This window comes from Ambystoma mexicanum, chromosome 5p (genome assembly GCF_040938575.1).
Source record: "Ambystoma mexicanum isolate Mex_15411 chromosome 5p, UKY_AmexF1_1, whole genome shotgun sequence".
NCBI classification, from domain to species: domain Eukaryota; kingdom Metazoa; phylum Chordata; class Amphibia; order Caudata; family Ambystomatidae; genus Ambystoma; species Ambystoma mexicanum.
In genome coordinates, this window is record NC_090930.1 from 471,723,697 (window position 1) to 471,746,225 (window position 22,529).

Sequence of the window (22,529 nt, forward strand, 5' to 3'; positions counted from 1 at the left end):
TAGTTTTACGATTTATGTAGGAGATGTGTTAGTGGGTAAAAAAGGCATAGCATTGTTGCAAGGAAAGAAGAGAGTTCCTGTTTCGATGTTACACTGGATGATATGGGTAAATAGAAACGTTGCAAGCATATAACATTTAAGGGCCAATTGATGGTAGGGGATGGGAGAAAAATTGTATGGTTTTTAAGAATGTAATGGATGCTCAGTGGCAGATACCGTGCACAGTGGCACGTATAAAAGAGTTTGTGGTGATGGGTGCTTATATGGATGAATGTGGAATGCCAAATCTTGCATTCTTTTAATGAACTTTCTACTGGACGTGCTTTCGAATGACACACTTGCAGGCTGAATTTGTAATGGTACATATGAAGTGTTGTACAGAACGGACAGTGTTAGATGCTAACGTCTTGGATGACATTGGTGGATGTGTGTGTGACTATTAAACAGTACCCAATGAGGTAGTGATGGACAAAGAATTGTGGAAAGGGAAGAAGGACTGCTCCTGCTTTACTGGGGCGCGGCCCTCGCGGTACTTTGTGAAGCGCACATGCCACATTCCGCGCTTCTCACCATGCTGGCCAGTGGAAATGGGACTGTGGGGATTATCCAATGAGGTACTGAGGGTGTGGTTCACAGGAAGGGGCGGTCATACTGTTTTACATTACTCTGCGTAGTGAGGCTGGCGGACAGGGAGAAATGCATTGTGTTGACTGTGGGTGATGCCTTTGTAATAGATCTGCACAAGTATGCCCAGGAAAGACGCTTTGAAGGCAATTACGGTTTGGAAAGACTGGAGGCATTGTGGTGCGCTGTCCATGACCACAGTTTAGCCGATATGCATGCACTTTGCAGAGACCTGCCCACTTTTTCTACTGTTGATGTTGTCGTTGTGCACTAGGGCAGCATGAATTTGGGTTACGTGGCTTTTTTATGTTTGTTCTGTCGACTGAAGTGGTTGCTGACTGTAGTGAAGAGGCTTTGTCCCACTGCCCAGGTGCTTTTGTCATCCATAACACAAAGAAAACTATGGGACAATTTTAATGTATGTTGTTCCCAGCCAATGGTTGGAAGGTGTCTCATCAACAGAAGCATGTTTGATGTATTGTATGCTGGTGGAATGTTATTCTGCAACAATGACCTCATTAGTTGTGGAGATGCAGAGTTTTTCCATGCAAGTGGCATTTCGTTGTCGCCCATTGGTAATGCTGTTTTGTTTGCCCATCTACAGGATGCATTGAACAGTTTACTGTAACAATGTGAGAAAACACAAAATCAAATAAAAAATGAAAAAAAGGTGTTTCTTTAGGAGCACCTAAAAAAAAAGAAAAAGGCTTTTTTCAGAGCCCTACTACAAACAAACTCCCCTACCCTGGTTGCAATTTTTTCCCCCACAGCTGCACACAGCACGAAAGCCACATCCGGGGATTTTGAGGGTGGCGGCCATGGAAATGGGACTGTGGAGGCTGAGGGATTGCGCAATAACATTTCTGGGTGTGGTGTGTACACAGCGGACTGTTGTACAGAAATCCTACTGTTACATGGAGAGCTCTTCAATGTGATTGGTGGATGCGTGTGGAACTATTTAACAGTTCCCAATGACGGCATGCTGGAAACAAGAAAGGGGAAAGGAAGGTAAGAATGTGTCTTCTTTATTGGGGCACGACCCTCGCCGTACTTGGGGAAACTCAGCATGCAACCCATGGAAATGGGACAGTGGGGACTATCGCAAGTGAGGGTGTAGTTCACAGGAAGGCCTGTTAATATTTTTCTCCATTACTGTGCGTAGTGAGCCGGGCTAACATGGTTGCCATTACTTGCAAAGGCAATGTAGCACAGAAGGTTTGGTCCAACATCAATTACAGGTTAAACCTGTCTGGCCTGCTACTCTGTTCTGAAAAGCTACAGACACATTGCAGAGCAGCTCTGGGGTGTGGCCTTTTGTAGGGCTGCTGTGGAGAACTTGCACCCGGAAAACAGGCCTACATTGTTCAAAAATGTATATACATGTGCAATGGCACATTGTGGTGTGTTTGTAAGCATGTACATTTCGAAAAAAGCACTCCGTACATTGCACAACACTGTACTTTTCTGTTGTCCGAGCATCCGGATCATGTCTCTGAAATAAGGGCCCACGCGCAGCGTGGATGCGGTCGAATGGTGACATTGCCACTGCTCTTCCATGGGACGGTTGTCCTCACGATGCATTTTGGGCAGAATACATTGTGTGCATGTGCATAGATATCCTATGCACATCGCTGCCACATCTGTACTGATTAATTGTGCGACACACATGCACTGACCATTTTTGGACACGCTGGGTGTTTATAGGGTATAGCAGGTGGGATGTTTATGTGTATAGCTACCTGTAGGATGTGGGTGGGTGGCTCGAACCAATTAAAGTTTGTTTGCATATGCTCACAGTGGCGGTGTTACCCAGACACAGAGGAACAGATACGCATGCGTGTACTTGTGCATTGACCAGACGTCCGCTCCCACACGTAATTATAGGTGGTGAACAAGATGCAGACATGCAGGTTGTAATGGCATTGTACGGATGCCTCCATTGTCTTTCCGGATAGTCTGAGCAGGTGCAGTGTCCGTAGGACACCTCCCTTTTGCTTATTTGCGGGCATTCCTATGAGGACTGTGTGCCGCTGAGTCATAGTGGCATTAAAAAACAAAATTACCACATATGCACTCAACAATAATATAAATATCAACGTTTACTTGCACACATTCATACACAGGATTAGGAAAGGGAAGGGGTAGCAGAAGTGGATACTTATTGTGGGGAATTGGGGATTTGCACAAGTTTGTTGTGAGGGGAGGAAGGGATTGAGGTATCACCATAACATCTCCCATCACATGGATTTTGAAGGGGTGGCAGGCCCTGACATGCAGTGCTATGTTATTTTGTCCGTAATATACCCATTGTATGCAATCTATTAAGGCAGCACAATTGTTCACCAAATTCTTCCAATTTTGCCTTCCACGCTGTCCATTTTGCTATTTACAGAGTTTATTTCCTTTCCTATGCCCGTATGCTATTGTGGAAGGGGTGTGTCACAAGTTTATCCCCTTCTTACCTGTTTTTCCTTTCTCGTGATGTTCTTGGACATAGCTTGCTTCTTTCTTACTGTCCGGGACTTGTATAAACCTGGACGCGGGTCTTCGGAGTCCAGCGTGAGGTTGTATCCTTCCAGATGGAAGCGTTCAGTACCCGGGCGAGGAACCAGGATGCAGGCGAGTCGGCTCGAAGGAGTCGGGCCTCTGGCTCCGAGCACGAGGAATTTCCAGTAGTAGTCCACGAAAGCAAGTTACGGGGAAAGGAGTAGAAGAGTACCAGGAAGGAAGAAAATGAGGTATCAAGGAGAGCGCGAAGCGAACTTCGGAAATGCACGTCTAGCTACACCAAGCAGTAGCATTGAGACGCGTGGCGCCGTGGAGGCATGGCCATTTTCTAGGAAGTTGAACGTAAGAAAAGGCTGGAGTGAAGCGCTTCAAAAGCGCCGGACATGTTGGTAGAACTGCAGAGTTAGCACCGCGGTGCTTCATGGACCTTGAAGGGTGGGTTCGGCGGATCATGACAGTGTGCTTGTGCCTCCTTGCTTTCCTTTCCAATATGTTCTCTTACAGAAAACAAAATGTGTTAGGTTTACATGAAGCAATATATATTACTTAGTTTACGTTTCACACTACTGTGAGTACTGATGGGTTAAGTATCGTAAGTCATAGCGTCATGAGGGAAATTGTCTTCCTGCCACTGTAAGGTGCTTGACATTGCTACGTAAAAAAACAAAACGTTATGCTTCTGTACTATTGTATACTGCACCACCTGCGCAATTATCGGAAAAACTGTAGTGTGCTTGATAGGTTGCAGTGATGTTCTGGTTTTACTACTTTCCCGTCCTTACTCTGGCCATTCATTATTTGTTCCCATGCACAGTAGCAGTGTGGAAAGATTGTTGAAGGGAGACATCACTTTGGTTGTTGGTGCATTCCATTTTGGTGTGGTCCCTATGCCTTTGTGCCGTTTGCTTCATAAGTACACAGTTTGCAGACCTACTCTATTTTACCTTGCAATTCATGTGCATGCTGCTGCTTGCATATGTCCCTTGTCTTTGCTGAATGGTGATAGTATGTAGGAAAGCCCCTTGCCTTTCTGAGCAGGTTGGATGCCACCTGATGTCCGCGACCAGACGCATACTCCGAGACTGCTGTGCGCATTCACATGGTGCCCGCAGGTTCAGTATGTTGTACAGTACATCTTCAAAAACGAAGGGGATCCTGCTAAAAACCTATGAAATTCACAGAAAAAAAAAGTTTTTGAAGGAGCGTTATGCATAAGTTGCACTAGTAAAAACCTATGGAATTCACTTACAAAAAACATTGGTAAAGGGACGTTATGGTTAAGTTGCGCTACTAAAAACCTATCACCTTTACTGAAAAAAGTATGGTAAAGGACTGTTATGGTGAAAGTGCCCTACTAAAAAGCTACGAAATTCACTGACAAAAAACATTGTTAAAGGGATGTTATGGTTAAGTTGCACTCGTAAAAACCTATGCAATTCACTTACAAAAAAACATTGTTAAAGGAACGTTATGGGTAAGTTGCACTATTAAAAAGCTATGAAATTCACTGACAAAGAACGTTGTTAAAGGGATGATATGCTTTAATTGCCCTAAGAAAAACCTATCAAATTCAGTGCAACAAGTACTTGAAAGGAACATTACACTTACTTTGCACTAATAACAACCCATGCATATTATGGTTACAAGTAAAACCAAAAAAAACAGAAATTTGGCAGTTATGGTAACCTAAGCAATCATAACTCACGCCACCACTGTGCACTGCTAAGACTAACACCCATGACATCAAACATCACATCACAAATTTAATTGATGACATCACTGATGACATCACATGTGTGGCTCCCTCTTTTTTTGTTCACTGACATATGTAGGACAGGTGGTTTTTTTGACTGACAGACAAGAAATAAAAAATCAAAAAGGTACTATATTTGTAGACCGTACCCTTTTCATATGTTCTTACACTACTTTCCTTAGGGTTCAGTCACATCATATGATACATATACATAGGGGGAGAAGCAAGCCTAAAACACAGCAATCGTTTCAGTGCATGAAAATAAGCAGTTAGGTTATGAACACTGTCTGTTAATACTTCAGTTTTCCGTAAACACTGCTGTGAAAACATATTAGAAAACATAACATGCCACTTGTCAAACTAATGAAACAATCTCTAGGGAGTTCAAGGGGTGATGAGGATGGGCTATGGCCTTAAAATGCCCAAAAAAGGAGTGTTTTTTCAACTCCTATGTCTGCAAACAGTCCAAATGTACGGGGCAATACTGTGATGTTTGCAAACATCTGAGATGTTCGGGGGCATCTATGCCTATTTCTGCATTACAGGGTTGGTGACACACATTTTTGGATGGCATATAACATTGGCACCACCCAATGAAACTGCATACAATTCTGGAATTTAATTCTAGATCTGACTCTGACTGGTTCTGCAAAATGCTGTTGTTTTGCCACAATTAGAGGGGGGTCCCAAAATATTTTGAAGGCTTAGAAATGTCCATGCAATTTGATGATTCTGCACAAAAGTTTGCAACACGATTTAGACCTAGATTTGAATGTTTTTGCAAGGTTTGGTGGGATTCTTTCAAAAGGGGCCTCAAAATGTTTAGATGGCTTATAACTTTATTGCCGTTTGACGAATATGGACAAAAGTTTTCAGAAGGATTATAGACCCAACCTTGAAAGTCTGAACGGATTTTGTCAAGTGGGGGCTACGGTATATGACTTTTTTATGTACATACATTTTGATAAGGACCTTAAAGCATGGTTTTGCAAATGTGTCCATGTTTTATTTTATTTAAGGTGTCATAATGTAGGTAAAAAAATGTGTAATATACCTTTGATGAGTGAGGTATAGCCTGTGGCCATGGGCAGTGGCAAGATTTTTCGGGTCATATCCCGGACAATCTTGCTACTGCCCATGACCACGAGGGACCAGCAATGGGGTTAAAGTGGGCATGGCCACCAGGGACCGGCTATGTGCTAAAGTTTTTCGAAAGGGGGAGAGGTCATGGGGAAAATAAAATCTGTTTTTGGGAACAGGTTGAAGTGCTCAATGGGATTGCAGCAAATATGCACAAGGAGGGTCACCAAGAACTTGAAAGTGTGGTTTTGCAAATATGTCCAGTTTTTTATTTTTTTTAAAGTGTTAAAATGTAAGTACACAACACAGTGATAAAATATTGGTGTCTGGGCAATGGGCAGGAAGGAGAATATGTACTGTAATTTGCTTATTGCGGTATACGGCATGGCCAAAGCGGTAGGTTTGAATGGGAAAAAATATTCTGCTTGCGGTTACAGCCTGAAGTGGTGGACTATATTACAACGCACTTGCGAGACAAGCATTACCAAGGACCTGAAACATGTTTTTGGAAATATATCTTGTGTTTTATTTTTCCAAAGTGTAATAATGTTAGCAGAACAACTAGTGATATATATTTGGTGTCTCGGTAGAGGGCCTGGCCCTTGGCAAACGGAATGTGTACTCTGATTTGCTCATTGGGGAATGTGACATAGCCGAAGCCCATGCCCCATGGATTTGGAGACTGGCTATGGCTGCAAGCTTTGAGCGCTGGCCATTGGTTACCTTATATGGGTGTAGTGGACACTGAGCTTGGATGCAGGGTAGGTGCAGTGAATGATACAGGTGGTTTGGTTCCGCTGGAGTCACGGTTGAGCCTTATGCCGTAGGAAATTTAACAGTGATTTGCATATCCAGCATGCACTGCTGATAACGACAGACATAAGTATATGTTGCAAAAAATATGTTTCTTAAAGGAGGTTTATAGTGATGTAACAGCATGAAACATTTTCAATTATAAAAACCTATTAAATGGACCGAAAAAACTTTGTTAAAGGTATGTTACACTTAAGATGCATCCAACCCTTGGGACTCATCTGCTCCAGTAGTTAGCCAGTGGCGTCCTACTTTGGCATCCCTTGATATTTCCCTCATGGGTTCTCATGAGCACTTGCCCACCCGTACTGCCCCTTCTATTTATGCACCTTTCTCGCTGCACAATGAATATTTGCATTTATAGGAACACTGTGTATAATGTTTTTGTATAAGTAAGGGAAATACAGATAGAAAAGATTTGTAGAAGATTGGTAAGTGGCAGTTGGTGTGTGGAAGCTGAATATGGTCATAGGTTTATAGGTACAGTTTTTGAAAGTGATTGGCGGATGGATGTGTGACTGTTTGAAAGCAGGCATTGAGGGAGTGTCACAAATATCAAATTAAAAAGGGTAGAAGGGCTGCCCTGCGCGATGGTGTGGATGTGCCATCTGCGTCTTTAATGGTCCATGGCCTGAAAAGGGGACTGTGGAGACCACGGATAGTTATAAAGGTCCATTGCTGATGGTCCTTATTGTATGCTAGAGAAAAGTATTTGGGACAGAACATTGTTTCTGTCCTTTTATATTTTTCTCTAATATACAATTGACTTTTATTTCCATAAGTATAAAAGAAAATGCTAATGGAAATGTTGGAGAATTTTATTAAACCTATCTACTTTACTGAGAAATCTGAAGTAAATGGAGTCTATAAGATTTGATTTATAGTTCTGTGAAATGTGGTTACTAAAGGAACCTTTTTTATGTGTTTTTTGATTATTGTAGTTTGCAGGTGAGGCCAGAAAGTAAGGTCTGGATGGACATGAGGGAAGAGGCACCAACTACAAATATGGAGGGGCAGGTGGACAGGGGAATATGTTGCCTGTGTGTTACATTTAAGGTAGGGGGCAATGTTTCTCATGCTCCTTGATTACAGCTTCAAAAGCACTTTGAAATTGCACCCCCTTCAGAGTGGTGTGTTGCAGTATATACAGAGTACTGTTGTCTTCAAAAGATATGTATCAACAGCTTTTTATATTGCTTGCAAGTTAGCTGGTGGGATTTTGTGTCCCACAGAAGTAAGCTGTGTGGTTACTGTATTGGTTGAGGAAGATGAGGTGGAAGAAGACAGCCTACTACTTGCTAAGAAAGGAACAACCTTTCTGAGAGCATTGCAGTGGTTGGATTTGGTGTGGCGGCTAATGGAGGTGGTCCCGTAGGAGTACTTTTCAGGTAGTCTGCAACTGTCTACACAGTTGAACTCAGTGCATTTCATTTTGGTAGCTTTAGCCTTTGGTACATTGACCAACAGCGGTAAAGAACTGGCACACCCATGTTTCTCTCTGGGTGCTAGAGTTAGGCACTTTCTCTACCTCATATTCTTGGTCCTCTTTTGTGATGTGTACGTCCTCCAGTTTGTGGTGGCTCTTGGGAAGGAGGAATGGCAATAGCTGATGGCATTTTTAAGATAATTAGCAGTTTTGCTAATATACTTCCAAGTATGTGCACTGTGCTAGATTGTTAATAGATAATAAGTAGGAATAAGTGTAGGAGCTGTGCAAGGGTACCTTTTGAGCTTCAAAGTTCCTAGATCAGCTGAAAATGCAATTCTGAACTGTTCGCAAATCACTGACCCGTTCGCGAAGTGTGGATGTGTTCGCTGACAAGTCATCATGCTACGTGCAAGTGCAAAGTCACGTGACACAGTTTGAAAAGTCGGGACGATGTCAGATGGTCATGAACGTTGACAAACACATAAACAGTGGAAAAAGTTGCAAAAAGTGTATAAAAGTGTTAAAAATGATGCTTGACGGTGGGAAATGGCAGAGTTGTTTTAAGGTGAAACTTTGTAAATTGTACTAAAATGTTGCTATATTGGGGTAAGTATGATATTAGTAAGTTGTAGGAAATTAGCATATACTGGTAAAAACCCATGAAATTCTCAGAAAAAACTTTGTTAAAGGGACATTATGGTTATGTTGCACTAATGAAAACCTATGAAATTCAATGAAAACACTTTGTTAAAAGGACATTATGGTTACAAGCATAACCAACTAAAAGTAAAACAAAAAAAACCCTGATATTCGCCAGTTATGGTACGCTAAGCAACCATAACTTGCACCACCACCATGCACTCCTAATACTAACACCCAGGACATGAAAGATGACATCATAAAAGCCATTGATGACATCACTGATGACATCACATATTAAATTACTTTTAATAAACAGTCCCTGCAAGGGGTTGAGTTTATAATGTTGGAAACAACATGTTAGGGGTGATGGGAGACCGATCATAAACTACTTCATGTATTAAAGAATGTACTCATGTAAACAAATAATTATATTCTAGTATTGTTGTTAGTAGGGGAATCTAATTATACATACATATAGGCAATGGTTGCAACATGCACAATAGAAGTACACTATTTTTAATCTGGTAGTTTCCGATAACAGAATAATAAACGCTACCTTATGAGAGTTTTGAGTAATGTTAAACATGGAATAAGTAGGTAACAATGAAAACTTACCACACACTTGTGTTAGTAGAAAAAATACATGTATAAATGCACAATGCATACACATTAGAGGCACATACAGGGAAACTAAAGTAAAGAAGGTAGAAAGAACAGCACCAAACAATGACAATAACATTAGAGTTAATCATCATGCACACAAATTGTGTTTGAGGCGTGCTTATTGCCCCATGTATGTGCACTATGAGCTCAGATTAAACTCTAAGAAAAGTACTTTAAGAACATATCAAAAGGTTCATGTGTAGATATATAGCACCTTTTAAATTTTAGAAAACCTCATTGTCATTAAAAACAAAAAACTAGCCTAATCATGTCAGTAAACAAAAGCAAGTGGGCCAGATATTTGAAAAGATCCTCCCTCCCTTTGTACGCAAGAACTTTTTTACTGAAGCACTCCTCCCTTAACTGGCAATTTTCAACAATTCCCTGACAACTGCAGCAACTACTGCTCCATCATCCAGCTTCCCTTCCTAGGTAAGATCTTTAAGACAACAGTAGCTACGCAACACCTCCAACAGATTGATGCCAATGACCCCCTTCTCCTACTACAAAGATACTGAACAGAAATCTTTACCAATTACATCCTCAGTGTTGTACTTTTTTGCCTCCTGGTTCTCCTTGACCTCTCAGGCACATCCAACAGAGTAGACCACCAGAAACCCACTACATTCTATCGCTGCATGGAGATCAGCAAGACCCTATTCAGCAGGTTGAAATCCAACCTTGCTAACAATCACAAATGTGGCCTAATAGATTCCTCCAGATCACCTTCTCTATCTGTCACCTTTGGAGTTCTGCAAGGATCCCTCATCATGTCCTTGATCTTCAACCTTTACCAGGAACTGCTTGAATCATGCTTGGATCCGTACAACATCCACATCCATCAATACACAGATGACACTGAGCTCTAGCTCAAGATATCCTCCATTGAAGAAATCCACAAGCTTCAAGGCATGCCTCACATTGACCCAGTCCTGTATGTCCAATCCTTACCCGAAGTTCAATCCCTCTAAGACTGAATTCCTACCTACTGACCAACACCACCAAACACCCTGACATAAAGACATACCTACCTTGGAGGGATTCACATTCCAGCAGACCACCTGTATCATGTCCCTTGGTGCCGACATTTACAGAAACCTTTCCTTCAGGGAGCACATAGTCAGAAAGACAAAAATTACTTGGTTCCAAATTTCCCTCATGTGGAGAATCAAGTCCGTCATCCCATCAAAATAATTTAGATCTGCTGTCCAAACCTTGGCCCTCACCCACCTGGATGTTGGCAATGCCCCCTTGAAAGGCCCACTCTGGCACCCCTGAGATGTGTCCTGCATGCTGCAGCATGATCCCTTAAAGGCCTCCTTAAATGTGACTGCTTACCCATGACCCTCAATGAACAGCACTGCAAGCATGTATCACCTTGAATTCCTGCTACATCATATACAAGTCCACCCCCCTCCAGTCCCCAAGCTACCTGGCTTAGAAGCCCAGCATCTCGCAAGGCCTACGATCCACCAAATGCAAGGACGTGTGCAATCCTGCACTCAGCTAGTTCAAGAAGGAAAGCCCCAGAAGGCAGGCCTATTCTATGTGCTCCCACAGACTCAAGAATCGCCTCCCCATCAACAGGAGACTCAACAACTTGCTTCCACATTTCAGGAATGAGCTCAAACACTTACACTTCACGGAATGGCTCCTTCCTAACAGATAGGTCCACTCACCCTCCTTCGCCCACCTAGCCTGAGGCTTGGTGATCTGGTCCCCCCTGATTCCTTGCTGATCCTTTGCCGGCAAATTGTCCCATCCCCTCCCCATTGTTAGACCCTGCTCCCTTGCATTGATTAGTTGCGATCTGCTTCCTTCAACGTGCTTCCAGAAGCAATGATACTAATCATAATTGTGAATCTATGCTCCTGTACTGCACCTCATTTTTTGCTGGTCTTTTTTTCACCATTATTGTGTTCCACATTTGCTGGAGAACTAGCTGCTGCAGTAGGAGATCACTTGGTTTGTTACCCATCTTTGGTCGTTCTAGGTAACATTAGTGTTTGGGTGACAGACTCTACTATACCCTTAGCAAAACATCTTCTGCAGCACCTGGAAGGAGAAGTGGCGATGAGAAAAATATGCTTGCTTTAATATTTTCAAATACTTTAGCGCTTACAACAGAGGCCCCATTGCCAATGGCTTAGAACATTCATGTCAAAATTTGATGAAACAACGTAAGAGGAAGTTAAAAAAAAACAATCTAGATAGCATAGCTACTAAAATGTGATTGTTACAAGGAATTTGAAATCCAAATCTTTCTAAACCATGCAACGCAGTTTTTTATAAAGTTAATGGCATTGCGTGACAGCCTGATAAAAATACTGGATAATTCACAAACTTAAATAAACAATAAGAATTGTCCTTTTTCACTCAAGACCTCAGAAGGAACTTGCCATGGAATGCGCATTGTGTCTGCCCCGTCGGGAATACACTCCAAAATCAAAGGGTTAGCTATAATGCTTTAATAATAAACACCCATCAAATCTCTCACCTGAAGACACATTGTCAAAATGAAAGCACCTGCAGACAATTTACTCCACAATTGAACTCAGGGCACAGTTTTGTAATACATTAGATGCTTTTTTTTTTTAAACAAAACATGTTAAAAACATATCATGAAATTAAAGCAAAAATAGTGCTTAATGCACATTTTGTAAATAACCCCAGTTCCACAGACACTAATACAACCGTGATATCTCTCACTCCATTGAAACTACTCACTCTGAATGAGATACGTACCCAGGCAACAACTAGAAAAATTCAAGAACTGATAGTGGAGAAATCTCACATTAGCACAATCTTAGTAACACAATCTGATTATGGCCGAAACTGATAGTGGTGAAGTCTCACAATTAGCACAGTTGCACATTAGCACAATCTTAGCAGCAAAATCTGATAGTGGCGAAATCTCACATTAGGACATTCCTAGCTGCAAAAAACAATAGTGTCAAAAACTGATATTTCCAAATATTCACATTAGCATGATTTTAATGGCAAAAATCTGGTAATGGCAAAATCGAACAGTGGCAAAGTCTCACATTAGCACAGTATCACACCAGCACAACTGTTTATTAGCACAATCTTAGGGGCAGAGACTGATGGTGGCTGTAAATTCTAACATTGGTAGGAGGACCCCTAATGGTGAGGCTTTTCAGTGTTGCTGTGTCTCTTACCTTGTAGCTTGTGGCCCTTTGGTTCAGGGGGTTGTTGAGCACCAGGAGAACAGGCAAACATGTAATCACACTTGGCCTTTGCCCTTCACCGGCTGCCTAGGCAAACCTGCCCCGGGAGGCTTGTTTATGAGAGCTGGACTGGGTGAAACAGCCAATTGGAGATCAGAAGGGCGGGTGGAGCGATGTACAGGGGATGCTGGTGGGTGGGCCCAGGAGAGTGTTCAGGAGTGCAGATTTCACTTTTAAATGAGCTTATTCCATTAAAAGAAAAATTAATAAAAAGGAGGAAAGGACACAGGAAAGGATGGGTGCTCTGCAGTTGCAGGGCTTACCTTTTCCTCCTCGATTTCTTCTTTGTCAAGGAAGCCAAAGAAGCGAAAGTACACACGTTTAGAAACAAATGAAACTGCCCAAATAGTAGTAAGGTCAGCTTTTCCTGGCACAGACTCTTCCACGATAAGCGAGTCATGGTTATTAAAGGTTAAAGGGCAGAGTGCACAAAACAGATCAGAGGGGGAAAGGGAAGAGGAAAAGTGAGGCTTGACGTAGCATGGTTCTTTCCTCTAGTCTAGTCTAGTCATGGCAGAGGTGAGCCCTTCGCTTTGAGGAGCTGGGAGTGTTGCCAGTTTGCCCCCGTTAAGGTGACTGTTGCAGTGGCTGTTGCTGGCTGCTGCTGCTGGCAGACAGCAGACCTTGGAATTCGTGTGGCTGGAGGCTTGAAGGCTCGAAGGCTCAAAGCACAGTTTCAAGCTGATAGAATGCACCTCACTCGTTTAACTGGAGGCTGCAGCGACACCTGCAGCTGATCCGGGGTCAAGAGGCACACCTTTGAGGCGAGTTGCTGTGCAGTGTGTAGCTAAATTGCTTACTCGCAGACCCGCCTGACGCATCGAGAAAACAGAGAGAGCGGAATGCAGTTATAGCAGTGTGCTCTGTCCCTCTCACAGCTCTGGAATTTTGAGTTCCTCGTTTTAATCACACTGCTTTGTTAAAGACAAACTCCAATGCAACAGAGCGAAGTGGCTGAAATTGGAGGCTGTTGGCTGGGAATTGCTTTCTCTGTGGGAGCCATTACATTTCCTTCATTATTTTTTTTATTTTTTGTGAATTGTGCGTGAATTTCTGCAAACTGCTTTGAAAAAGAACTAGTTGCTTTCTCCTTTTAATTGCTGCAGGGACGCTGTGATAGCGGACGTGCTCCACCCCCTTCCACTAATTAAAACCACTTCTGGAAAAGTAGAGCCTGATGGCTGTTTGCAGTGTGCTACAACGGAAACCGCAAGGTAAGATTCTCTCCTCCTTATTCCTTATGAACCTGTAAGTACAACACCAAGCAGGTAAATGCTACACTGATTTCTACATAACTGGTTGAAAACTTTACATATCCGGTTGTGCCACTGGCTGCTTGCAGCTGTTGCAAACTGTAACTAATCAGTAATTTCATTGCCGGGTGACACTGGGCGCTGCTGAGAGACTGCAGGGTTTTTACCCTTTGATCCCGCAGTAGTGCTAGAGTGTCAGTGTGAGCGCCGAGTCACTGGTCCCTGGTGGCCAGAGGTAGTGGGGTGTGGGGTCCCAGCCCATTCAAAGAGCCTTGGTGCATCACATGGCCTCCGCGAAAGCTCAACCACATCAATTTGTACCTCAGTTTATCCTATTGTGGGAACTTTGTGTGTTACGGAAAATGACACGCAAAGCCAGAGATGAATGAGTCAATTTTGGCACAGACTCTGGATAATTCCAACTCATCACTAATTTGAAAAGGGCTTCTATGCTGGGGAGCATTTACTGCCGGATACAATTCACCCGGAAGACGCTGCAATAATTCATCTATCCTGTACACCGGATATGACAGTTTTTGCCTCGCACTCAGACTCCTCAAATAAAATGGAATCAGATGGGGTGAATGAGTCATTCATATCTAGCAAAACTACAGAGGACGATCAGGTTGGGTTAATGGCGATCAAGATCGATGCTCAAACTAATACCCTTGCTACTATCATCGAGACCCTTAGTGTTAGCAATACCTTCACCCAGAAATTGCTTGATCTTGTTGTTTTCCTGACAGAAAACATCGAACTGAAAACCACACCGGATGGCAAACAAGAGGCCATTGGGTCAAAAAATAAAGGATTGGACCAAACCTTGTCAAAGGCCCCAGGGAAAAAAGGAAAATTGGCTGCCAAACAGGCAACACCAATACGAAGGCATGCTAAAAAGTCCACTACAAGTTGGGACTTTGAAGAAGTGTACAACCCCCACTAACTGAATTAAAAAGTGCTAAAAAATAAACGCTCACCACCAATGTCATACACACCACCTACACTGATTAAGTCCGTTGTGGCACAAACAAAAAAAAAACTAAGAACTGGCCAGAAAGAAAAGTGTGTATGCAAAGGTTCTTGGTTTGAAAACTGTGCTTTGGATGGATCAATATGGCAGGCATACGTGCAGGGCCCTACAGGAAATGGAATTAGCAAAGTGACGGTAAACCAACAAATCAATAAAACTGAAGGGGAAAAAGGACCTCCAAGCAAACCTGGAGAACCACCACCTATTATTCCTCCCTCCATAGTAATCAGTCTGGGGGAGAGGGTTCAGAGAAAGGAAATAACAAACCCTATTCCTCCTCAGACTGCACCACCTGTTATACACCCTAGTGCTCTAAAAGATAGAGGCACTTGGGTAATTTTGGAAGAGAATGATCCTAAATCTAACCACATTTCTAAAAAGATCCGTCCTCCTATCCAGTCATTGAGTCAACTGATATTTTGAAAATCGAGTTCCCTCTCTGGAATAGCAGCGCAAATTGGGCCTTAGTAGAGTTTGCATCACTGCTGATTTTGCCAATGCTGAAAACCCACGCAGAGATTTTGTTGCAAGCCGGTTACACGCTAATTGTCTGTCAGAAAATCACTGGCCAGAAGCAGGAAGAAAATAAACAGGCATCAGCAACAGGGTCTACTATCCTCACTCAAATGTCAGAGAGAGCTGCACTAAGAGCTTTACAAGTCAAAGCTCGCAAGCACGGGAAAAGTTATCAACCACTGACCTCTGGATACCACTATGCTCACACAATGGCGCAAACTGACAGAGGAAAAACAGATCAAGTTTGTCCTGGCTATTGTGGAATACGCGAGGCTACCACCCTTATCGTGTTCATCCGAAAGTCCACACCCTATTGAAGGAGGCCAACATATTCCTACTCCAAGAGACCTGGTGCACTACGACTACCAAATATTGACCAACTATGCTACCCAGGTGAAGAAGGGTAGGACGAGTGGTGGCCTTGCAATAGGAGTAAAGGCACTCTTGGGCTTGACCCCATTCCTTGTTTCGAAGAAGTCACCAAATGTCCCAAGGGGAATAATACATTCTTCTATGCTTCCATCAGAGGAAATCTTGGTCATTAACATCTATGACCCACCGGGCGGCTACCAGACCTTGACAATACATAATATACTAATAACCGCAATCTCACATTGGTCTGAGAGATCTCCATATGGGCACGTTATACTGGCCAGCAATCTCAACAGGATATCATTACATCTATTTGAATTGAGCAGGGCTGGGAGAAATAGCCCCTGGTCAAAACAAATTAATTGACTTTTACGACCGAGATTTCCTCAAAACTGTCCCAAGGAGTCATACTAAACCACAATACACTTGGTCCAACAGGGTTGTGTCTTCATATATACACTATGTCATAGTTGATGCAGAACTGAGCACCGAATGTAACCCAATTACAATTGTGCACAACAAGATGAGCGATCACAATGCACTATGCTGATCTACTGAGGTAAAAAGCAAGAGAAAATGGGAAGTGAAATGCACAAAAACAACAGCGAACTTTGCTGGTTACAGAATCAAATGCCATAACAAGAACATGGAAAAGCTGAATGGGTCCTTAAATCTGAACTTCCACGACTTAGAGCAATTGTTAAGGGCTGCCGATTGGGACTTGAGTAAAATATTAAAAGGCCTTATCCCTGTTTCCATAAACAATAAGAAAGGGTACAGAAATGATGGGAATAGCAATTGCTCCAAACCCTTTGACTATGTTATTTTGGAAAAAAAAGAAGCAATACCGTAAGGACAATCAGCGATAAATAAAAATGCTATGCTGTCTCCATGTATCAGACCGAAAAGTATAACAAACATGGCTATGAGTTATAGGAATTGGTAAAAAATGCAGAAGTCCTCCTTAAGAAGCATTGCTTGGTGTAAACTATTCTTTTGGGTAAGAATGAACAATATGTCTAGTTTCTGGCGCAACTTTAATAGTTTCTGCAAATCCCTTTTCCTGATGGAAATTAATCCAGTCTCACGTGCTAGTTGGTCACTATACATCCAATACCTTTACTCCGACCCTGGTAAATCTAATACCACAATGTGACATCCCAGAGTATGTGGAGGGTGTATTGGAGAAGCCTTGGGTGGGTACCTTAGAGGCAGAATAGACGAGGCTAATCTGGAGAATTGTACAATTAAAAGCATCACAAGTTCCCGGGCCCGACGGCATCCCCAATCTGGTACATAAGGACAACCCGAACGCGTGGGCAAGGTTGCTAGAAATTTACTTTAGCCATAAAATCAAGACTGGTAAAATACCAGACTGCTGGCACCAATCCATACTAGTCCCAATTTTTAAAAAGGGAGATAGATTAATACCATCTAATTACCGTCTATTGGCGATGATGCATTCAAGCCAGAAATTGTTTGCTAATATCCTATTGGAACGTTTAAATGCCTGGTTGGAAGGGAATAATATCTTAAGTACATTCCAAACAGGATTTAGAAGAAATACAGCACCACATCTAACATCATGACAGTACAATTGTTTTGAGGATGTTAAGATCTAAGGGGAAAAATAGATTATGCTGCTGTTATGTCAACTTTTCCAAAGCCTTCGATCTTGTATCCAGAGTAAGACTTTGGATGAAACTGGAAAGTTGGTGCATTGATCCCGAACTCCTGTTTTATATTCAATCCTTGTACACAAATACAGCTGTGGCAGTTTGTTTAAGCTCAGATGTTTATCTTTCAGAATACACCCCCACTAGTTAGGGCTTAAAACAGGGATGTCTTCTGGGTCCAGTACTATACAACTTGTACACAGCAGATATGGAATTGGCTTTCGAACCTATTAAAAATGTCCCCCCAATATAAATGGGGTTAAAATCACATGCATGACATACGCTGATGACATCATAATATTTGATCAGACAGAAATTGGACTACAGCATACGTTGTATGCACTAACCATGTATGCAAAAGAAAACCTTACGTTTATAAACTCAATGAAAACAAAAACTATGTGCTTGGGGGGTTCACAAGTAGCGACCAGAAAACCTTGAAAATGTCAAGGAAGTGTTTTATTTGGGCTTCCATATATAAGTAAAACCCTCAGAATATCATTACGAGACCTTTATATACACAAAAATCTGGAAGAGGTGGTCAGCAATAAAAGCCTATATTGATCTTCGTGGTGGACGAAACGTCGAAAGGTTTCACCCATATCTATAAATCCAGCATAGTCCCCGCAATTCTGTAATCATTAGAGGTTCTTCCATATGCACATATGAGGTGGCTGGATAAGCTCGAGGGAAAGTTACTCTGCTCCATTATTAACCTGCCTCAGGGTGTCTCAGTGGAAGCCCTGATATTAGAATACGGGTTGCAATCATTATCCTCATTGTGTTCGGTAGAGAAGGCGCTGTTGCACTTCAAATTGGGTAAAGCAAGCAGCAGATCAAATAATCTAATACAGTTGCTCGGTAAAGAACAGCAGACAATCCCCCAAACCCATTCTGTTAAGGACCATCATGCGTTTACTAAACAATATTTGACTGAATTGGGCCTTCAATTGGAAACAATCATTCTAAAGAGAAAGGCACAAGAACTGGATCTGGTCATGTGTATCGACAAACTATATGCCCTCAAGAGATACAGGGAATTTGCTTCTCAGGGTTTCAAGCGTGGTCAGTTCCGTTGTTACCTAACTAAATGATGAAACCCTGAGATTAGGAGATGTATAATGCAGCTCTGCATGAATATATTGCATATTAAGTAACTCACTAGTAGATGGAGGAAAGCAGAAAATCAGGGTAGGACCTGCAGACATTGCTCAGCTGCGGTTGAGACAAGTAGACATATATTGACCTCCTGCATAGTGGTAACAGATCTCTATATGAGAGTGTAAAAACAAGGAAATATCGAGGCTGAGTACCACAAAAGGAAATACACCAAACACGGGCTATACAGATTCACAGATCTTTTATTCTGCACAGTTTACAAAGAAACATAGATACAGATAGCTATTTGGCTCTCAACACCCCGCGATAAGTACTAGCCCGTCAAAGAGAGGAGAGAGAGTGCTGGAGATCTAAACATTCGTGTTTTTATACAATTTCAGCAATATTGTACAGCCCCTCTACATGTTAATAATCTGCGGTCTAGAGTTCGTGCCTAGTTCACATACATCTTATACAATAATATGCAGAAGGATTACATGAGTTTGCATTTCCATCAAGTTACAATGGTGATGTATATTCTTGGATCCCGTAGTAAGCCTTAGTCTATATCCCTTCAGAATGTAGTTCAGCCTGTGTCCACGCTTGGCATTTGCACTTCATTGTCGCCGATTTGTATTCGTGGATGAGGCTTGTTAACGTAGACAATGCTAGGACAACAGTTCATACATAGTACAAGGTCTCATTACCTAGTCTAAACAGTCGGCCCTTGGACAGTCTAACCATTAACAGAACTCAAAGGTTGGGAGGCTTAGTTGTAAGTTGAAAACGCAGTCCACCATTTTAGAACAGAGAACATACGAACAGAAATCAAAATGGTGGATGATTTTAAAATGGCAGCAAAGTCGATCCAAAATCGGAACTTTACAACACAGTTTTCTTCGCAGAGCGACTAGACTTAGGCCAATATAAATCAAAAGGAGGCATAACATGATTTCCGTTTAACAAACCCTCCTTTTGGCCTAAGCCAAGTGCTAAACTAAAAACTAGTCGCTTTACGAGTAACTCCACGTCTCAATGCCCATACAACCTGAATCCCATTCATCAGATATATCAATCACCATAATATCTGCGGCGGAAATTTCCTTCATCACAAATTTGTTGGTTATTCTTTCTGGTCGTGTAACTTTGGCCCTAGCGTTCCCATAGTCTGTGCACAACATCCCCCTTACATTGAACATATGGCAGGAAGACATTGTATACAGCAACAACAGAAGAACAGAATACCCAGAATTATCAATAAGACCGAGAGAAGCTTCCATCCACAAGATCGTAAGAAGTCCCAGAACCAAGCACTAAGATCCCAGTTTCCCTCGGGAACATGTACTTCTGAATTCAGGACATGCAGATTTTGTATTGCCTTAAAGATGGTTGGGGAGGAATCTGGTACGAAAACACAGCAAGCAGACTCCACTAATTTGCATACCCCATCACGCTCAGCCAAGATGAAGTCTAATACCATACGGTTCTGTAGCTCCACTAATCTGATTGCCTTTTGCTCTAGAGTCATGTTATAGATTATGTCAGTGGTCCGGTTGATGATTTTCTCCAGTACTCTTGCTAGTCTCCTAATATCCTTAGAATACATGATCTGCCCCCAAAAGGGTACAAAGGAATTCGCTACATCGCCCAGAACATGTGACAGTGTATCACAATTCTCGTCCCGCCTAGGACGAGCCCTAGAGATTTCAGTGGTACTGGCTACATATACCCCTGGTAGCAGAATTCCCAAATGACAAGTTCCCTGCCAATCCCTAGGTAGCCATGGATAAGCTTCATTACCGCAAACAAAGTAGACAGGTTCGCCTACATACAAAGGTTTGTCCTCACTAGTCAAGTTTGCAACACTAGTGCAACCCTTGAAATCACCCATTGACTGAGTATCATTCCTCTGAATGCAGAAATAAACTGAGTTGGGGCTATGATTAACAGTGTAAGAAGGTGGCGTGGCATACTTATTGCCTATAGGAGCCATCTTAAAAGAAATCACGGATTGAAAAGGTCGGGACAGTCTATGAGAAGGCCTAATAGAAGCAACATTATGCTTGTTCCTATTTGCGAAGAGTGAGCATCCCAGAGCGGTTAGGACTCACCTTTCAAATTTGTTCAAATTCGTCCCATCAAAGTTCCCTGATATGCTATCATTCCATCGGCCAAAGAATAATGCCCGTAGAGAAGCATAACATGCAATAGTTAAAGGCAAAGGATGAATATACCAGCCCAACCCTTTTTCCCCATGTTGCGGTAAATGAGAGCAAATCCAGCAATTAGTCCTGTTCAAAATGGCATGAGTTGCGTTCATTATTAACATTAATGTATTATTATGATAGCTCTGTCTATGTTGTGAGTCTCTAGGAGAAAGAGTGTGCAGATGCACGAAAGGTGTATGTACAGTAGGAACATTCTCAATAGGCAAGAATGTTTCAAGTGGGCGTACTTCTTCCATATAACAAAACCCTAAGGCAACTAATACTGTGAAACTGGTTAACACAATTACAAGAAGACAACACGTCTTGAAGGACCATGTATTTGATCGTCCATTGTCATTGTTGGCCACACACGCAACTGTTTGTACCGCACAAGTATGGTCGATAACAGGCATTGTTCCTGGAAGCTCTTCACCGATAAGTTCCTGCGAAAATCTCCCTAGTCCGTTTGCTGGTGATCTCCTGATCACGCGTTTTCTTAGTCTTTCCCTATCTCCAGCCACCTTTCCTTAAGTGCAGAAAGTGACAAAGGACAAGCTCTGTGATTATTTTCCTTGTAGGCACAGCCGAACCGTGCAGTAAGTCTAGCTCTGTGGACGCATATTGTACCTTGAGACTCCTGGTACCGTGTGGTCTGTGAACAGTGTGTCGTTGCTTCCTGATCGAAGTGATGAATTTGCAGCAGAATCAAACAAAGGTGCAAAAGGATCTGCAGGAGTGTGTGGAGATGTAACAGCAGTTTCCCCATGCCCCGCAGGCTCAGGGAGTGTCTCCGAAGCACTCTCAGTGCTGCTCAATGCTGGAAGATCGCTGGAAACAATGCAAGTAAGTTTCTCCTTATCTTCTTTGTCGTGTGGCAAAGGGAAAGGTATCCTCTTGACTTGCAAAGCGTGGATCCAGTGTTTCTTTCCAGCTACTCGTACGGCAGTCTGTGTGGCCAGGAGGAACTGAAAGGGCCCTCTCCACCTCGGTGCGAGACAGGATGCTCTCTCAAATGCTTTGGTCAGCACCCGGTCACCAGGTCGGATGCTGTGACCTGGCCCCTCGTATTTGGCTGGGAAGGCTTCTCGCACCTGTTGATGAATCAAATACAAATTTTGAGTTAACCGTCCACAGTATTCAGAAAGAAGTACATGCTCTATATCCCTCAAAGCCCTAGGTTTAGGAAGATTACAAATGTTAACTGGCCTGCCCATTACCACCTCGTACGGGGAGAGCCCAGTCCTAGTCTGTGGGGTTGTGCGCATGGAGAGTAACACTATTGGTAAAGCGTCTGGCCATTTCAAATTGGTGCCGGCACACGTCTTAGCAAGCTTGTTCTTTAAAATTCCATTGTGCCGCCCTACCAACCCAGCACTGAGCATGTCTGGCCGAATAAAACCGTTCATCGATCTGTAATCCCGCACATATTTGTAAAATTACAGCAGCGATAGAATGAGGACCATTGTCCAACCATGACCCTCGGCAAACCAAACCTAGGAAAATATTCCGTAAGCATGGTTTTCGCCGTTGTCACAGCTTCAACCCATGTACTAAAAGCACAAATAACAACCAGGACATATTTCAGATTATTACAATGCTCCATTTCAATAAAGTCAA